Here is an 18348-nt window from a genome sequence, read left to right as displayed (position 1 = left end):
TGTGTATGTGTGTGTGTGTGTGAGTGTGTGTGTGTGTGTGTGTATTACTGATCCTGGCGCACCTGACATAGTATCCCGTGTGGATACTAAAATGAGAGATCATCTTATTTAGGATGGTGATCAGCTCATGCATATCCTCTTTGGAGAGCATCTACTTATGATTTTGGCTCTCTCATTTGAAGTCTTCCACATACACTCTTAAATATTGTTGGCGTGACATTCACTTTAAAGGACCCTTCATTTGGTAGCCTATTCAGGAAATACTCAATACATCCTATGTCACATCTTCTAAGTGATCCAGGAATCATATACTTAAACTCTGACTTGTTTAAACCAATTTCTACACGTCAAGCGTCCAAATCTTTTCTTTGGCTAATGGCTATTTAATTTCCTCAGAATCATATGTTGAGTTACATTTCTGTCCTGAATACCCATCTTGGGCTCGTTGTGAAAAGTCATTTGACCATGTGTGAAGAATTTATTAACTGGCTGTTTGATGTACTCTTATTATCCACAGCCATGATTTTATGTCATTAGCACATTGCGTTGATTACTGTAACTGTAGCATGCTTGTTCTTCTTTCCTCAAGTCTGACTTCGTATACATTGTCATTTGATACTACTCTCAAAATGTAGGATTAATATTTCCAGAAATAAGGTCTTGACAGATCTGGGGTTGAATCTATAGTGTTTGCTCTCTCTTTCTTTCCTTTGCTAGTTCTTTGAAAATTTAAAGCTTCCAGTCTTTGAACATATATGTTCTCATGCTCCTTTTGTCTTTAATTACTTTCAGAAATGCTTCTAATTTTCAAATTTAAATGTTTTTCTCTTTGGTTCATTTTTCCTATTATTCAATTCTTTTCAATGATAAAATAAACTAAAACCCTGCTTTCACATCTATTTTTTTTTTCTGAGACAGGATTTCTCTGTGGCTTTGGAGGCTGTCCTGGAATCAGCTCTTGTAGACCAGGCTGGCCTCGAATTCACAGAGATCTTCTTGTTTCTGCCTCCCAAGTGCTGGGATTAAAGGTGTGTGCTACCAATGCCTGGCTGCCTTCATGTCTTTTTAAAACTAACCTTGCAACATGAAATAAGGTAGATAGGGCAGCCACTACTGTATCCACATCTAGATGAGAGAGATTATGAGTAAAATTCAAAGCTAATCTGTCAGACTATGACCCTGGTATTAGGTGATGACTACAACTCCAACATGCTAGCATCTTTGTCTAGGCTTGTAGCCCACACCCATTTCATGGCACACCTGAAAGCAGAGTGTTGACTGGTTTCCCTCTAGCTCACAAAAGTGTTATGAGAACAAACTGAGAAGTTCAGTCCCTTAGAGAATCTTTTGGAAGGTCCTCAGCCTGGTGTCTATAAAGAGTCATTCTTTCTGGAATTTCTCTTCACACAGGGACCTTGATTGATGCTACATAAGCACCAGGAAGGCCAAGAGCAGCTAACCTTGATGATCCCAATCATGGAATTAACTGTGGCTGAGTGACAGAAACTGAATATGTCTTCAGGGACAGTGACAATTTTGCAGACAAGAAGCACTCACTGTTTTAGACTTTGGGAATATCCATGTGTCACTGATTAATAACAACCTGTGTGCATGCTGGATGTGACTACTACATCAACCAACAGAACTACTTTTTGTGAAGGAATTAATAATTTCAACTTCTGTAGAAATGAATGTGTTGACAATGGGGATTTTTTGTATTCTTCATTGTTTATGTCATATTTATTTATTTGTTTATTTATTTATCTCTAAGGGGAGGGAGCCTGTTCCAAATCCTTGCCTTAGAAAGACTAATTTTCCAGTGTTAACTCTCTTCTTCCACTCTGTGTGCTAGGGGAGAGAATTGGGGTCTTCAGGTTTGGCATCAAATATTTCGAGCTTCTGAGTCATCTCCCTTGTCTTATGAGAAGTTTTTAAACTTTTAACTTTATTTTGGTAAATGAGAAGAAAACTCTCATTTCAAGTGATCTTTGGTTATATTACCAATTGCTTCTAATTATATATTTGAAAAAACAATTCTTGAATGGAAGAGAGCTATTAGCCACTTAAAGATACTTAATTTCCATATATACACAAACAACAAAACAGTCTCAGCAGGATGTATTCATATATTTGCCATATACAAGACTGCATATAACATTATAATAAAAAGAGGCTGTCAGCACAAGAATGGGGTCATATGGGAGAAATTGGATGAAGAACAGTATGGAGCAGTTGGAGGGAAGAAAAAGAGGGAAAGTGATGCAATTATATTTCAATTTAAACATATTTTTAAAAGTATAAATGGTTTAAATAAATACTTGATTAAAAGAATAAAAATTCTTCATTTGATATTTGAAATTTTCCATTCTTTAGTATCCTGATGATTTTGTAATAAACTGCTATAAATTTAGAGTCTTAAATTTTTCCTTTATAAATGTAGAGGCCATGTGTCTAAAGGGCTATCAATGGCCAACAGTAATTTTTAAAATACCATTCTGGGAAGGCTTACTTACCTTTTCTAAAGGCTCTGATATTCCTTATTGTGTGACTGTCTCCCCCTCTCCTTGCTTGAGATGTCAATTCAGGTGCTTTTCAGAACCCATGTATTCACCCCATCTGCTAGTTTCAGCTAGGAGATCTCTTGGAAATAAACTTGGCCATCTTTGGTCATCTAGAATAATCTCAAATATCAGAATCATCTGATGGCCTATGTTATTATTATCTATACCTTGAAATACAATCCAGGCTTAAAGAAATGTAACCCATGTCTTAACATGGTAGGTATTGAAAGAATCTTTCTCAAATTCCTTTGTTTCTTTTTTTTTTTTTTTTGGTTTTTTTCGAGACAGGGTTTCTCTGTGGCTTTGGAGGCTGTCCTGGAACTAGCTCTTGTAGACCAGGCTGGCCTCGAACTCACAGCGATCCGCCTGCCTCTGCCTCCCAAGTGCTGGGATTAAAGGCGTGCACCACCAATGCCCGGAATTCCTTTGTTTCTTAAGGAACAGAGAGGAACAATAAAAGTGACTTGCTTAGGTGTTTCCTCCATCCATGGTGTTTTCATCCTATTCACATTATTCACCCAAAAAACAGATCAATTCCCACCTGCTTAACCTCAGCAGAAATTCATCATTCCTACATTGGAACTCATTTGTACTTTTATTTTTATTTGTGTGGCTCATACACCCTGATTCTGGCTACTGAATAATCTTCTAACCACTAATAACTATATTAGATTTTTTTCTATCATACATGTCCCCCTCCCCACAACTTTTCTCAAATCCATCCCCCCTTCAGTACCCAGCAAACGTTGTGTCTTTTTACCACATAAATATCAATTTGTGCTGCCCAAATATTATTGGATATGTGATCTTACATTGGAGCATGGTTGATTTTTAGACAACTCTAAAAAGCATGGTACTACAAGTTGAGGTAGGACTAAGCTCCTACCCTTGCATTAAGGCTGAGCAAGGGAACCGAGTATCAGGAATATGTCCCCCCAAATCAACCTGAACATTAGGGACATGCCTTCCTAAACTGGCCATCTCCTGTGATCAGATTGGTGACAACCCCAGCTGTCATCTAAGAGCCTTCATCCAGTTAACTGACAGAAATGGGTGCAGAGATCCACAGCCAAACACTGGGCTGAGATCAGAGAATTCTGTTGAGGAGAAGGATGATTATATAATCCAGAGCATGTAAGGTCAACATAAAGGAACCCACAGAAACAACTAACCTGGACTCATAAGAGCTCTCAAACTCTAGACTGACAGCTAGGGAGCCTGCATGTGACCAACATAAGCCTCTTCATATGTGTGACAGTTGTGTAGCTTGGAGCATTGTGGGACAACTGATAATGCTTTAAAGAGTAGGGTAGTGGTAATAGAAAGAAAGTAAAATCTGGACTATTCCATAGGTAGTTTTTCTAAGATAGCAGCCCACAGATAGGGTTGTTCACTTATACTTTCTCCACAGCAGTGCGTAATTTTCCTCCCACCCAGGCCTTCTTGTTTTATTGTTTCCCAGATATAAGAGATTTTTGTCAAAAGCTAAACAGACACAATGACAGAGGAATCTCCAGATTTATGTATTATTTTTCTATTTGTACATAATGAATAGGGATTATGAACTGCTGGTATGTATAATGCATTCTAAGCTTGCCCAACCACAAAACAGGGATATGTATCTTTATTTCCTCAAGACACCCTGCTTTTATTTGTTTCCTTTTGATTTTAGTTTTCAGAATGCTGCGCCTTGCCTCTGACAAGTGACAGTAATTACAGAAGCTGAAACTCACACGTGGAAAGAGATGCTTTGTTGATATCACTCTTCTCACATTGCAAATGTTCTGATGGACTCAAAACATATTAAATGAAAGTTCAAAGCTGCAAAAATTAAATGATAATTGCACAATATTCCTGTCAAAGTACATTCAATTGAATGGCCATAAGTGTGATCTTCGTGCCAATGGACTATTTTAGAATATAAAGAAACCATTTGGAATGCCCTACATCTGGAAATTGTAACTCAGGTTGAACCTTGAGGCCTCTGAATACCACCCATCTCTTTTATCAGAATTTTAAAATTGGCAAAGGCACAGCAACACATTTGATGCTAATCAGGCAGTCAACTAATGTGGTGTGTTTGAGCTGCAGTTTCGAAGCAGTGAGTACAGCAGAAATGAGTAGCTTTAAAGGCCAGAAAAGATCACCACTTTATTCAGTATGATTCTCATATTTTATGTAAGAACTGAAGAAATGGAGACTTTCTAAATTTTATGTACTTATGTAGTAATTTAATTTTACAATGTTGGGATGAAATTTGCCTTCTTCTGCACTTTGACCTCTGCAGTGCTAAGCATGAGCTCAACAGCTTGGATCCAAGCGCATTTATTGATCTTCCTTCAGCCTTGGTCTGATGCTAAATTATCAGTTAACTGGACGAACATGTCTTGCACTTATTGAATTTAACTTAAGCAGCAAAATTTTCTTTCAGTAGAGATATTAATAAAATTTGGTCCTTGGTATTTAAAAGCAGGAGAAATTCCCTGCATCCAAAACCTTTTCTTATTCACCAAGATCACATTGTTTTCCTAACCATCATGACTCCATCTCTTCCATGCCTCTAAAGTTATCTTTCTGAGAAGTATACTTAGGGAAGTTTTATCCAGCTAGTTAGCATCTCAGTGTAGCATTCCTTCACCACATAGGAGGCCATGGCAATCCAGGACTCCTTGCCAATCTTTCCACATGTTTTCATAACATTTTTATTTGGCTATCCCAACATCCCCCTCCTTACTCCTTAGAAATCAGCTCATATCATTGTATCTCCTGCTGGTACACAAAGCTCTCCTCTTTCTTGCCTTTTATTTTATTGCAGGGTTTATAATTTCTTGTTGAATGAACTGTCTGTCAATTGTAGACCTTCCGGGACTACTGAGGAACTTATAAATATTCTACATATTGCATGGTTTTTCATTCATGTAGGAGGAGGATCTTTGTAAGACATACATAGATAGGAGACTAGATCAGGTGGTGACACCACAGCACAGTTCTCAGAACACAAAGCAGCATCTACCAACAACATGTCCAGTATGGCACTTTGAACCATGCTGTAATCAGTGATGATGATTCACCTAAGATAATTCAAAATTATCAGGTAGTAAAATACCAGAAACTAGGAACCAGAAACTAGGAACCTGCTAGGCAAGACAATGCCCACTGTCCCTCTTGTTTCACAAGACTTCTTCCTTGCCTGACTGAATTTCACTCCTTGTACACTTATTTATTGTACCAAATTGCTTCCTAGGAAGTTCAGTTATGTCTTTTACAGACAGGCTCATCCTGGAGGCTCTGCAAAGAACTCCTTAGTCTAATTAATACTTCCCCAGCAAGGGAGCCTTAGTGACTGTCTAATTTAGAAATGAAGAATGTAGCTCTCGGCTTTGCAAATCTAGACTTATCTTCACCTGTGCTTATGATTAAAACACTGCCCATTATTCCAGTAGGTTTGGTTTAGCCTGCAATCCATTTATTCCACCTGTCATATGAATACCCACTTAAATGCACCTTAGTATATTTTATTAATTATGGGTTTTAAAATTCTGAAGATACTTTCCAGTCATCAGTTATACACTTGTATTTTTATGGTCTTTAGTGACTGACACTGTATTCCACTGAGAACACTGATGTTTTCAAATTCACATTTCGAATCACCTCACCCAGTTAACCATCATATTTCCCAAGTTGAGGAGACTTTATAATGATGCTTCCCACAGGTCCAAGCTGCCCAGGGTTGGATTTCACTCTTACTCTGTGGTGAACCTTGTGAGAGGCTCACTGACAGCTGTGTTCTGGAAGGAAAGCCAATGGCATGCCTCTCATCCACAGGTCTGGGGGGGACGGAACACCCACTCAAGCCTGAGTGTGCACAGCATCCTCCACTATCCTAAATGTTCCTATGTGATCAGTTTCCTTCCTGTTCCTAGCACAGTTCACGAGTGTTGGCACCCAGATTTCAAGACTAAACTTTGACTTCAATGTTCAAAAATGCCCAGCAGAAGCCTCAGGGTCACCAGACAGAAACCACATTCTTCTTCTCTTTGGCCATGGCTCCTTTACAAATTTGCTTGGCTCTCACAGCCTCATTTGTTACTGACACTGTTATAAAATAGAAGAAATTGAAAGAGCACATGTATATTGTGCTTCTCAGTGTCACAAATCACAGTCCATGGTCACTTGGCTCAGTTGCCTTTAGGTAAAACATGTGACAAGGCAACTGCTCACTTCTAGAATTCCGGGAAGCAGAGAGGCAGAGGGCAGGGTATGAATGTCTCCTTAAAAGCAAACTGCTGAGGACCCAGAACTGGTATATGGGATACATTATAGAATCTATGCGTAATACCAAAGGATTACAGTTCTGAAATTAGTGTCCAGAGAGCAAATGTCTCTCTTTTCTCTCTCTTTTTAATTTGAGCATTGAGAAAATTGTGATAATGAAAGGAAAAAAGAAAAAGAGAAGGTATAGATGGGGTTATTGTCCCACTTGGTCCCAGAGCCGTTTACCTCCAAATAAACACACAGAGGCTTATATTAATTAGAAATGGTTTGGTTGATTGCTTAGGCTTCTTACTGACCAGCGCTGTCTCTCTCTCTCTCTCTCTCTCTCTCTCTCTCTCTCTCTCTCTCTCTCTCTCTCTCTTTATAAAAACATTTGATTTTATTTTTTATTTTGGAAGCACTCTTATTTACATATCAATCCCCATTTCCTTGCCCTCCCATCCTTCCATGCTTCCTGTTAAACCCCCTAACCCATCTCCCACCCACTCCCCAAGGACAATGAGGCCCTCCATGGGAGAACCATCAAAGTCCCTCACATCATTTGGGGGAGGGCCTTGGCCCTCTTTCTTGTATCTGGGCTGCAATAGTATCCCTCCATAGGGAAGGGGCTCCCAAAGACCATTTGTGCTCTAGGGATAAAAACTGACTCCACTGCTAGGACTCCAGTAGATTGCCCTAATCTCCTAGCTGGCACCTACATTCAGAGTGCTTGGTTCCATGCAATGCTGGTTCCCCAGCTTTGCGACTAGTGTCAATGTGCTCTCACTAGGTCAGGTCAACTCTTTCTGAGGGTTCCTCCATCACAGTCTTGGCTCCTTTGCTCATCCCTCCTCCCGCTCTGCAACTGGATTCCAGGATTGTTGCTCGGTGTTTACTGTGGGTGCCTGTTTCTGTTTCTTCAATCAGTTACTGGGAGAAGGGTCAAAGAATGGCAACCAAGGTAGTCATCAGTGTTATTATAGGGGAAGGGCATCAAAGGCAGCCTCTCCACTATTTCCTAGATACTTAGTTGGGGTCATCCCTATGAAGCCCCTAATTTTTCCCCAGTGGCTAGCTATCTCTTAATTATTAACCCATAACTACTAATCTATATATTTCTACATGGTTTTATCTAATGGGAGAATGCCTGCGAGTCCTATCTTCCCAGTAGCTTCATGGCCTCTCTGGGCCCCTCTTTGCTTCTCCCCAGAATTCTCCTAGTCTTGTAGCCCTGCCCATACTGCCTGCCCGGCTACTGGTCAATCAGTGTTTTATTCATCATCCAATAGGAGAAACATATATACAGAGGACATTCCTGTGGACAACAAAAGAAAAATAAGTGATAATCTGGAGTCACATAAGCTGAGTCCATTTTGAGAGGGTCCAATTGCGCTTTTTATGTTTGCTTTTACATAAAATGAAGGTCACAAAATGTTATCTTTGTGATCATTGCTCCAGATAAACTAGTGCATTTATCACACTTGTGTTTAGAACGGCATGTATTTTGGAAAGAGTAAAGTTCATGTGTTGTGTGGCTCGCTTCTGCCATGTGTGTTGTACAACCTCTCAGCTTCAAAGCAGTGGTAGGATTTCCAAACTAAGATGTCACCAAACTGCTCCTCTGCCACCACACTAAAGTCTTCTGTGCAATACTTAGTTGTCTTGTGAGCTGTTGTGTGCACATGTGGCTCTGACACTCAATGCCTTGTTGTTTCAGCCTCGATGCACATTCGTATGTCAGGGCTTATGTCTAAAATGCTTACACGGTCCTGGCTTTGCCTTGCCAGACAAGGCAAACATTATTTTCTAAAGCAAGCTCTCAGCTTGCCCTAGGCCAAAATTCATGTTCCTAGCATCTAACTGGGCATAACTCCTTCTGACAGGAATTGTCCTGTAATCAGACACACATGGTAGCTAAATCCACAACATAGCTCCAGAAAACAGACTACAAAGATTCTACCCTGCCTATGATGGTTTCCTTATTCTCAGTTTCCTGATACAGGGTACTTAAATTTCTTGATCATGGCATTATGCGTATTTACATTTTTTTCATTTCCAGTAAGGCTAAGGCCAAAGGATGCCTTTGTTCTGAAAACTTAATGCAATTTTAGTAGCCCATGCCTATGACATAGCTTTGCAAAAGTATAACATTTTTTGGAGGTAATAGATGTATGCCAAAGGGTCAGAAGCACATCTGAAAACCATACCAACTCTTGTCTATGTTTTATTTCCAATTTTCACTTTGGAATTTACTCATATAATAAAATAACTGCTAAATTTTGAAAGCATTTTCAGACATCAAAATAACCTGAGAGAAAGTGGCAGGTGCTAATCTTATTTATGACGCAGGGCACCTATAACGATACTCGATACTATATAGGGAAAACAATATATTTATTTACCAGAGAGAGAGAGAGTTGCACAAGCTGGGAGTCAGAAGCGTGGCTGGCTTCCAGCAGAAAAAAAGGGAAGGTCCTTTTCCTTTCACTTCCTTTTATCTCTACCTTGACCCCGCCCTGTTGGGCGGGTAGCTTTGTAGCATTGACTCCTACAATTCCCCTTTTAGTCTAAATAGGAGATTTAAATTTGATAGAAACTCAAACATATACAACATATATACATAGAGGGTGATACTTAATTTATAATCTACTTATCCTAAACTAAACATATCCATTCCACCTGAATTCTAAACTTATCTGAAAGGGATGCCTAAGTCTGAACACCTCCTTCCAGTTCAACCCTAAAATAATTGCAAATTACACTAACAGTGTAAACTATCCTCTTATGTCAATAGTAGGGAGAGGGGACGTGGAATTCTCAAAGTTACTTCCTGCTGAAGTGGGACGATGACAATCATGGGACCTGTGGGAATTTTCTCAGTTATGAAAATTTTGACCACAGAGCCAGTATTTGTACTTCTCTCCTGAATACATTGGTAGAGTGTTACCTTGTGTTCCACAGAGTAATTATGTATGATTCCGTAACAAAAACCTGATACAGACCTTCACTTAAAATTTGACACAACAAAACACAAAGTCACTTATTAGGTTTTTAATAGAAAATTTTAAGTATGGCATTCTAAAAAAATGGCAATTTTCTCAGCTTCTTGAGGAGCAAATTCTTTGGGAATTTTATATTATACTGATCCCCTTTGTGCCCACTGTGTCCGTACAACTAACCTGTGATTGTGTTAACAGGATTATTAAGTGTGGTCTCTAAAGAGTTTCACAATGGGGTGGCTCATCCCTAAAGGATGGTGTTTGTGGGATTAGAGACTTGACACTTGAAGCTCAATTACTCAACCTTCACAGAGTGAAGGGAGAAGTTGAAGATTAAGTTCAACCACACAGCTGACATTTATAAAAATCTGTCATAACCTATTGTTTTTCTGGGTTCTGTTAATCATTCCATTGAACCATCCTTCTTGAGGTGATAGTGAGAATTACAAAACTTTTCACCAGTTGGTTAGAAGTATTGATCATTTGAGTACAATTAAACTTATGACTGCTGTTGGAGGAGCAAATTTAAGGGAGATGTGTGCTTGTGAACACGGTGATATTCCTGGTCAGTTAGCATGCAAAATCCATTGTGCACATGCACAATACAGTATAATCTATGGAAATATATGGTTGTTTTTCAAATGCAGGTAAAAGTTGTTAATATATATAATAAAATTAGGTGGTCCAAGAATGAATATTATGGTTTCATCTCATTTCTACCATCTTCATACCCAAGCTTACCAAGAGCTCACATTTGGGCTTACATGGCCTTTCTCTTTACTTGCAGCTGCTCCAGAAAATGGTGTATATTGGGGAAATGTAGTGAATAATCTAAATAGAAACCAAGTTCATGAATTGCTTAGTTCAGGCCTTCTGCATGTAAAATATTCATTGTGGGTAAGATTCCTTCTAGTAGGAAAAAGTGCATATGAATTGCAGGGAAGAAAATATGAAATGGGTGTAGTCCATGGATAATTTTAGCATCAGCTATTTCCCAATTTGCAGTCAAACAGATTTTCTTGTGGCTTTTAAAAATACTTTGACTTTCTGTACAGCTTTTTATGCTAATGTGTTCACTGGTGCACTCGACTGCATTTGGTCTTTTTCTTGAATGTGGTGCTGCCTTATTTAAGTGCCACCCTTCTAGAGCAAGCATGTTCATCTGTACAGTACATTCTTGGATTCATCCTTATTAGTCATATCACACCGAGATGAGAACTCCTACCAGGTCTCCAAAGAAAACTGAGTCATATGGAGAAGGAATTGGCCTTGGTCCCAGCAGCCACTTGGATTTGATTAGAATAGATCAAGTAAAGTCAGAGGTGTCATCAGCCTGTAAACAAGGACGTTGTCCTCACAGTATCACATTCCTCATCTCATCTGTTCCTATGTTGAACTGATAAGAATGTCATTTGAATTCACGGACTCATCTTGACCTTGGAGATGGAAAGATCACCCCTGAGAAATGAGCTCCTAAAGCAAACTGTCTCAAGCAATTCCTATTTTTTCTTGCCTTCTCCATAGACTTCCTGAGATGCATATTTTCCTTAATCTCAAACTTGTACCAATTAGCACCATTATAAAATGAAAGATGAACAATAAGACAAATTCATTCATTTCAATAAAGTGTTTTTCTTTGGTGTCCTAGTTGCCAAGGACTTACACAAGCAATTCTGGCATTTCATTTTAATGTTAGGAACAAAAATCCATCATTTATGATTTTTTTCAAGACAGGGAATCTGAAAAGTTATTCTGATCATTAATCAGCCCCCTCTAATTAAGCACAGTTATATCCTATCATCATTGCTGTAATTATTGATTGATTAATCTTTCAACTATTAATTAAAATCTTAATTAAACTTTTGCTGGTCTTATTTAAGCCGAGAATATGATTATTATGTGATTTCCCTGCTACATGCCACATGTACTACTTGTCCCATGGTATAGTTATATTCCAAAAGTGATGACTCTCATATGAGCACACTGAAAATGAGTATAGTAATGTGTTCTTAAGCACTGGCTACACGCTCAGGTAAGTGTGAATGCACAGGCACATTGTTCAAAAAACATAAAATTGAAAGGGCATTACAGAATGGGCAAATATGTAAAAAACTTCTGAGTCCATAAGTAGGGGGTGACTAACCAATATCAACATGGAAATAAAACAAGAAAAAGTTAAATTCACAAGCAATAGATCCCAGTAGTGGGAAGACACTGACCAGGAACGCATTTCCCCCTTTTTAAATGATTGTCTAGATGTAAAGCTATGACTGGTGACAAAGAATATTGGTTTTCAGAGTTCCCGAGCCTTCACTATCTCTCAGTTTGATGTTTCTTGCTATGCTGGGATCATTCCCAGGGTCGCTATACAAGCCAAGCAATCATACCACTGCACTCCATTCCCAATCCAAGAATCATCTATTTATTAATAAAGGAAGATTTGTGTTGAACAAAATGACACGGGTCATACATTTGACAACAGTTTTGAAGCTGTAAGGCTTCCTACAATGACACTTGTCTGTATTGTACAGGTTACAAAAAAATCACTTTCAGTTATCATCATCATCACACTAGAGGCTGTGTAAGCTTCTGTGGAATGAAATCTGCTGAGGAATCTGGCCACAAGTGGAAAACTGCAAAAACCTGTGCTGTGGACTTATAGTTTCAAGATGCTACTCACTATTCTCTGTAGAACATAACTAGAATCTTTTTGGTAACAGCAGCTTTTTCCAGAAAAGAAGAGTGAAGGCAGGAGAAAAGTTAAGGTTTTGGAATACCATCCTGTTTCATATTCTGTATTTCACATCCATTAGGTTTGTACAGTTTAAGGCATGCTTTAGTTTCCATAAGAAATTTTAAAATAGCACACTATGTGAGAATATTTTTGAAATACAGCTTGTTTAACTTTGGGAAAGAAAGAAAGAAAGAAAGAAAGAAAGAAAGAAAGAAAGAAAGAAAAGAAAGAGGAAATAGAAACATGCTTATCAGTTTTAATAAACTGACCAAATCCTGAGGAATTAGGAGGCTTACATAAAGTGACCCAAAATTAGTGGAAGCTTTTGGACTAACAGTGAAGCCATTTTGCAGAGACACTTTGCCTCTTCCTGGAAAATAAAGAACTCACAGTGTTCAGCCTGATCAAGGCATCTCAGCTGAAAAATGAAATGAAAATTACAGCTATACAAATGCCACTTGCTGTGAGCTCAGTCACCCAGATTACTAAATATACACACCCAGTTCCTGGCTCCCTGGCATGAGAAAATCCTACAATCTCAGGATTCTTTTCTATTAAAGCAAGCATAGCCTGTTCTCCATTTCTACACTCCTACATGCACAGATTTACGGAAATTAAGGGCAAAAATATTCAGAAAAGCATTGTGTTTGTGCTGGACTTTATTCTTATTATTGTTTCCTAAATAACATACATTCAGCTACTTAGACTGCATGCATGTTATGTTTGTGCACTAAGCAACCTAGAGAACACTTGAAGTATCAGGAAGCTCTCAAGTCATATCCATATGCTTTGCCAATTTGCAATAGGGACTTGAACAGTTAAGGCTCTGGTATATATGTAAAGTATCCTGATTACAATGTCCCCAACATTTTGGATATCATGCTAATGCACAGTGTTATTTCTTGTAAGCATGCATAAGGACATCTTACATGTACTTGTGTAATCTTCAATTGCTTTGATGATTGCTTTATAATTACTTCATAGAGATATTACAGAAATTGAATATTAGTTAAGTGTACTCTTAAGTATTCTATTTTCTGATAGTATAAATGGGTTTCTTTTTCAGATGATAAACTAACTTGTAAATAAAAATATTTAAAAAATTAATTAATCAGCCACACATGTAAACCAATTTTACAGTTTTAACAGCCTGTTCATGTAAGACAGGATGCTTTGGTCATAAAAAGCTGGAAACATGAAGCCTGCTCTGCTCAACTGGAAGGGAAACCTTGAAGGAATCATAGAAGAAAATTAATATATTTGCACACTTTGATGATTTTTAAAAATTAAATTCTTCATCATTTTTAGTCTCTGCAAACATTTTAAGTGAAAAAATTCAATTTTATAGATGACAAAATGTGACTAAAGAAAGAGTAAAAACTTCAACCCAAACACATTAATTATTTAATATGCCATAACATTACTAAAACTATTGAGAAATGGGCAAGAATCCACTCGTGGGTGGTGATGGAATAACCTAAGACATTTAGATGTCAGAAACTCCTGTAGTGCCTGGTTACTCAAGCTAATTGCCCAGACTCACGAAATTTCAACTTCTCCATCTGTAACCTGAGAGCAAACCTTCAGAATGGTTATTTAAGAACAACTGGTCCATAGCACAGTATGTCCTCTGTGAGTAGTGTACAAGACACTAAGTCGATGCTGTGTCATTTTCAACCCCATGCTTCTCTTCATTTACTCATTGTCGATCACAGTTCAGGTTCTGCCCATCTTCTCGGTGACCCAGAGTAAGATATCTACTCTCATCTCTGTGTTTTAGATCTGACCGGATTTTACTACTTGAAACAAACTTTGAAATTTTACACGCACACCCCTCATGCTATGATGAGCAAACACCAGTCCAGAGAGGGTTAAGGTCTTGCCTGTGGTAGCTCTGCTAATTACTGACATAATCAGGTCTCCAGACTCTGGTTCAGAGCACTTGCCACCCCTCCACATTGTCCCTGAAGCTAACATTTGCCCTACATTTTGTGCGCGGTTGTCATGAGGATCAAATACGATTAAATATAGGGAAGTGTTTTAGAAGTGCAAAATTATACACGAGAGCAAAACCTCACTGTTAATGGGCTCCTACATGACGTCTTTGGTTAGAAATGGAGATGTTATTTAAAGTGGCTTCAATTATTATTTTTTTTATACACAGAGATGCTATGAGTTACTTTGTGTTTCACACTGAGATTGGTAGGTGTTGAAAAGGACTGTGCAATGTGTCTTTACTTACATCATCATAGGAAGCTCTACCATGAATAGGGCTTAACTGATGCTCAGAATCAAGACCCTAAAGGAAACAAATGAAGAATGCAGGAAAGGGAAGTGGATAGGACCTGGGATTAAGCTCTGACAGCAGATAGTGCAGTTTAATCTCTCTGGAAACCTGTGTGAATCGGGCAGCTTTTGAACCTTAGTATTAAACATGGGTGCTTACCAGGTGTCCTATCCACAGTAGTTTTCACCCAAATATTCACAAGGATTTGTCCTCGCATGTGTATGTTGCCTATATTGTATATGTCTGTCTGTCTGTCTGTCTGTCTCTGTCTCTCTCTGTCTCTCTCTCTCTCTTTCTCTGTCTCTCACTCTCTTTGAGCATGTGTTGGTATACAGTGTATTCGTGTAGTATATGTGTGTTGGGGTATGATGCATGATGTAAATATGTGCTGTATATCAGTATGGTGTATACACGTATTATCTGTGTGTGTGTGTGCGTGCGTGTGTGTGTGTGGTATATTCATGTGCTATATGTATGGTATACACTCATATGTGTATGTGGCAAGGCCAGAGATGGGGTTCTTTCTTAACTTTCTGCCTTTTCTTTTGAGAGAGGGTCATTCACTGAGTCGGAAGCTGACTAATTCTAATAAAATAACTGGCTAGAGAGTCAGGGTGGTCCTCAAACTCACACAGGGTTTCAGTTACAAGCCTCTGTGTAGTTCCTGTCAGTTTTTGTATATGGGTGCTACAGATATGAATTCACTTTCTCATGCTTAACTAAGGTTCCTCTACCCAGCCCTCACCTGTGTTTAGGTAAGAGAAGCCTCTAACAGGAAGCCTGATTTTCCCTGTACCTCAAAACCACTCACGATTTTGACTGGGACAGAGAAGACCCTGAAAATGTCTTCAGTGCTTGCTGATGTGGGAACAATCCTGTAGTGTCACACCCTGTTCCCTGAAGTAAAGTTGGCAGAGCATGCATGGAAGCCTGGCCTCTGCTTGTAATACATGGTTCCAAAGAAGATGCTGTATCTCACTAGAAAAGCTGATTGAAGGCAGTCGATCAAGAGCTGGAAAAGGAATTGCTAGTTCACCTGCAGACCTTAAGTTCTTCTCTTCTTACTGTATTCTTCCTTTTCTTCTCCCAGGCTTCCAAAAATGCCTTGACATAGCTTCCAGCCAGGCAGTGAGCATACCGTTGTGCATTCCAGTTACATTCAGGTGACCTTACGGTCTTACTTTCTGACCTGTAGACTGCTCTTATAAGACCAGTCCAGAAGGTGAGCCAGGGGTACCCCAATAGATTTTTATGCTAGTTATATAGAATGTTGTTCATTCCAGGAGTTTGTGTGTGGTCATGAGGGATTCCAGAGATCTGACATACAGACCCACATTTTATCCCCAATGGTAGAGGGTAAACACAAAAAGGGAAAAGACAACTGATGTTAATTTAAAAAACTTGGGAAGCTACAGAAGAATATGCCTTGGAAATATTTTCCAAGATATTCAGGTTTGAAACCTGCACCTGTCACTAAGATTATGGTTTTCACATAAAGGCCTGTTCTTTTCATGGGGATCCAAAGCTGAATACTCCACTCAGCATTTTTTTTCTGAAAGTTGGCTTGGAAGGGCTGTCTGCCATTCATATTCATTAAGTACCTAAAGTCTTCAGCATATACTCTTTCCTTGTGTGTTGTTATTTTATAAGGGATTATAATATTCTACTAACTCACTGCAACTTGCTGATACCACAATATAGATTTTGTCCCGTCTAAAACAGAGTTAAGTTGGAGAATTTTCAAAGTCAAAGCAGGAAGGAAGTTAGCATTCATACACATTGCTTTTGTTTCCTGTTCACATCAGATTTGCAAGGTGGAGTTAGTAAGTCAATTTGGCTGATTGAAGAAATTCCAGGAAAGGAAAGAAATTGTTTCATTCTTCCTATGGTCTTTAACGAATGCCTAGCAGGCTGAATGCATGAAAACTAATGGAAGTTTATGTTATCCTTCATAAGTTGCAGGCATGTAGTCTCTACTGCCTAGTGTCACATGACTTCTTGTAGCTCATAGAGCTGACTCTTGCACTGAAGCCTAGAAGGTCCAGACTTGAGACATTGGCTTGCTGCTTACTAGCCCTATGAGTGTCTAACCCTCCATTTCATTGCTTGTAAAGTAAGCTGATGCTTGCTCTACCTCTCTCATAAAATTTTATAGGCTCAAATAAAATAATGAATGTGGAAACACTTACCATAGTTAAGCACTTACCACAGTTATTAGGACCATGAACTTTGGAGTCAGATATGGCTTAAACATTTGTGTGTCACTACCATTTGTATAAGCATTGAGAAAACCAACTTTTCCCTTCTGTTATTGTTTACATCTTCAGAGAGGAGTAATACTTTCTTTCAAAAATGTGTTGTCTTGGTTAAACTTAACAATTTAAAATAATGTGAGACATATAAATATCAATAAGTATTAACTATTTGTTTAGTTGGTCTAGTATTGCCTATTTACAAGCAAAGGCAAACCATATTTGGGAAGAATCAATAGCATAAATGAAATGCACTGGGCTGTAGAGACCCAGAACCAATGTTTTACCCTGGAGCCATGAATTAACTGGAAAATCAGCCTCTGGTGCACCTCACAAGTTTCCCATGTGAGTTGCTGTCCATGCGTGGCCTGAGAAACTGCCAGTACAGAGTCTGGCTCTTTGCTCCTTCACAAGATTTACAAAGGTTTAGGTGTCTTGAATACATTGCAGTGCTCTGCTGACTTTTCGTCACGAATGTTCAAATTGCTTTCTAATATATTTCTTAAAGCAGATACATGTTTGTGATGAATGAAACAGGTCTCAGGCACCAGAACACACATGTTTATTACTATGTATTTACATTTACATATTTTATTATATTATATATACTAAAATACCATCTTCTGAAAGGGAGAGGTAACTTTATGAAAACAAACATGGGGATGGGCAAACAGTAATTAGACATACTGAAGGAGAAGAAGGACCTCAAAACTCATGACAGATTTACAGAAATAAATAAAGTACCAGTTAATGTACAAAACAAATCAGTCTATTTTAATCTCAAGTTGTTCTGAGAGAAGACTGCATCACCTGGTTGTCTAAAGCCAAACGATGAGCCCAAAAATAAACATAAAAGTAGTCTCATATGCACAAGACAGGTGTTATAAATATACATGTATATGATTATATGCACATGCATGAAATATCAATAAATGAAGAAAGGGTTAAAAATCTAAAGGAGAATAGGAAAGGGGTATAAGGTTAGAAGGATTTGAAGGAAGGAAAGGGAGAAATGTTGAAATTATATCTCAAAAGCAACAGTAAAAGTAACAATTTTGTTTGAAGAAAAACAAACACTAAAGTGTGTATTATCATTTCTCAAAGAAAAAGAACAGTGGAAGAAATTGATGATGGGAATAAAATGCCATCCATCAAATATATTTTTTAAAATGCCTCTATTATCCAATATTCTCCTGAGTGGTGATCTCTGCAGGAGGGGGCTTCTGGCTTTTCACCGACCTGGCTAGAAGTCAAAGGAAGA

Source organism: Mesocricetus auratus, unplaced genomic scaffold (assembly GCF_017639785.1).
Source record: "Mesocricetus auratus isolate SY011 unplaced genomic scaffold, BCM_Maur_2.0 Super-Scaffold_100015, whole genome shotgun sequence".
Lineage (NCBI taxonomy): Eukaryota > Metazoa > Chordata > Mammalia > Rodentia > Cricetidae > Mesocricetus > Mesocricetus auratus.
This window is presented reverse-complemented; position numbering follows the sequence as displayed.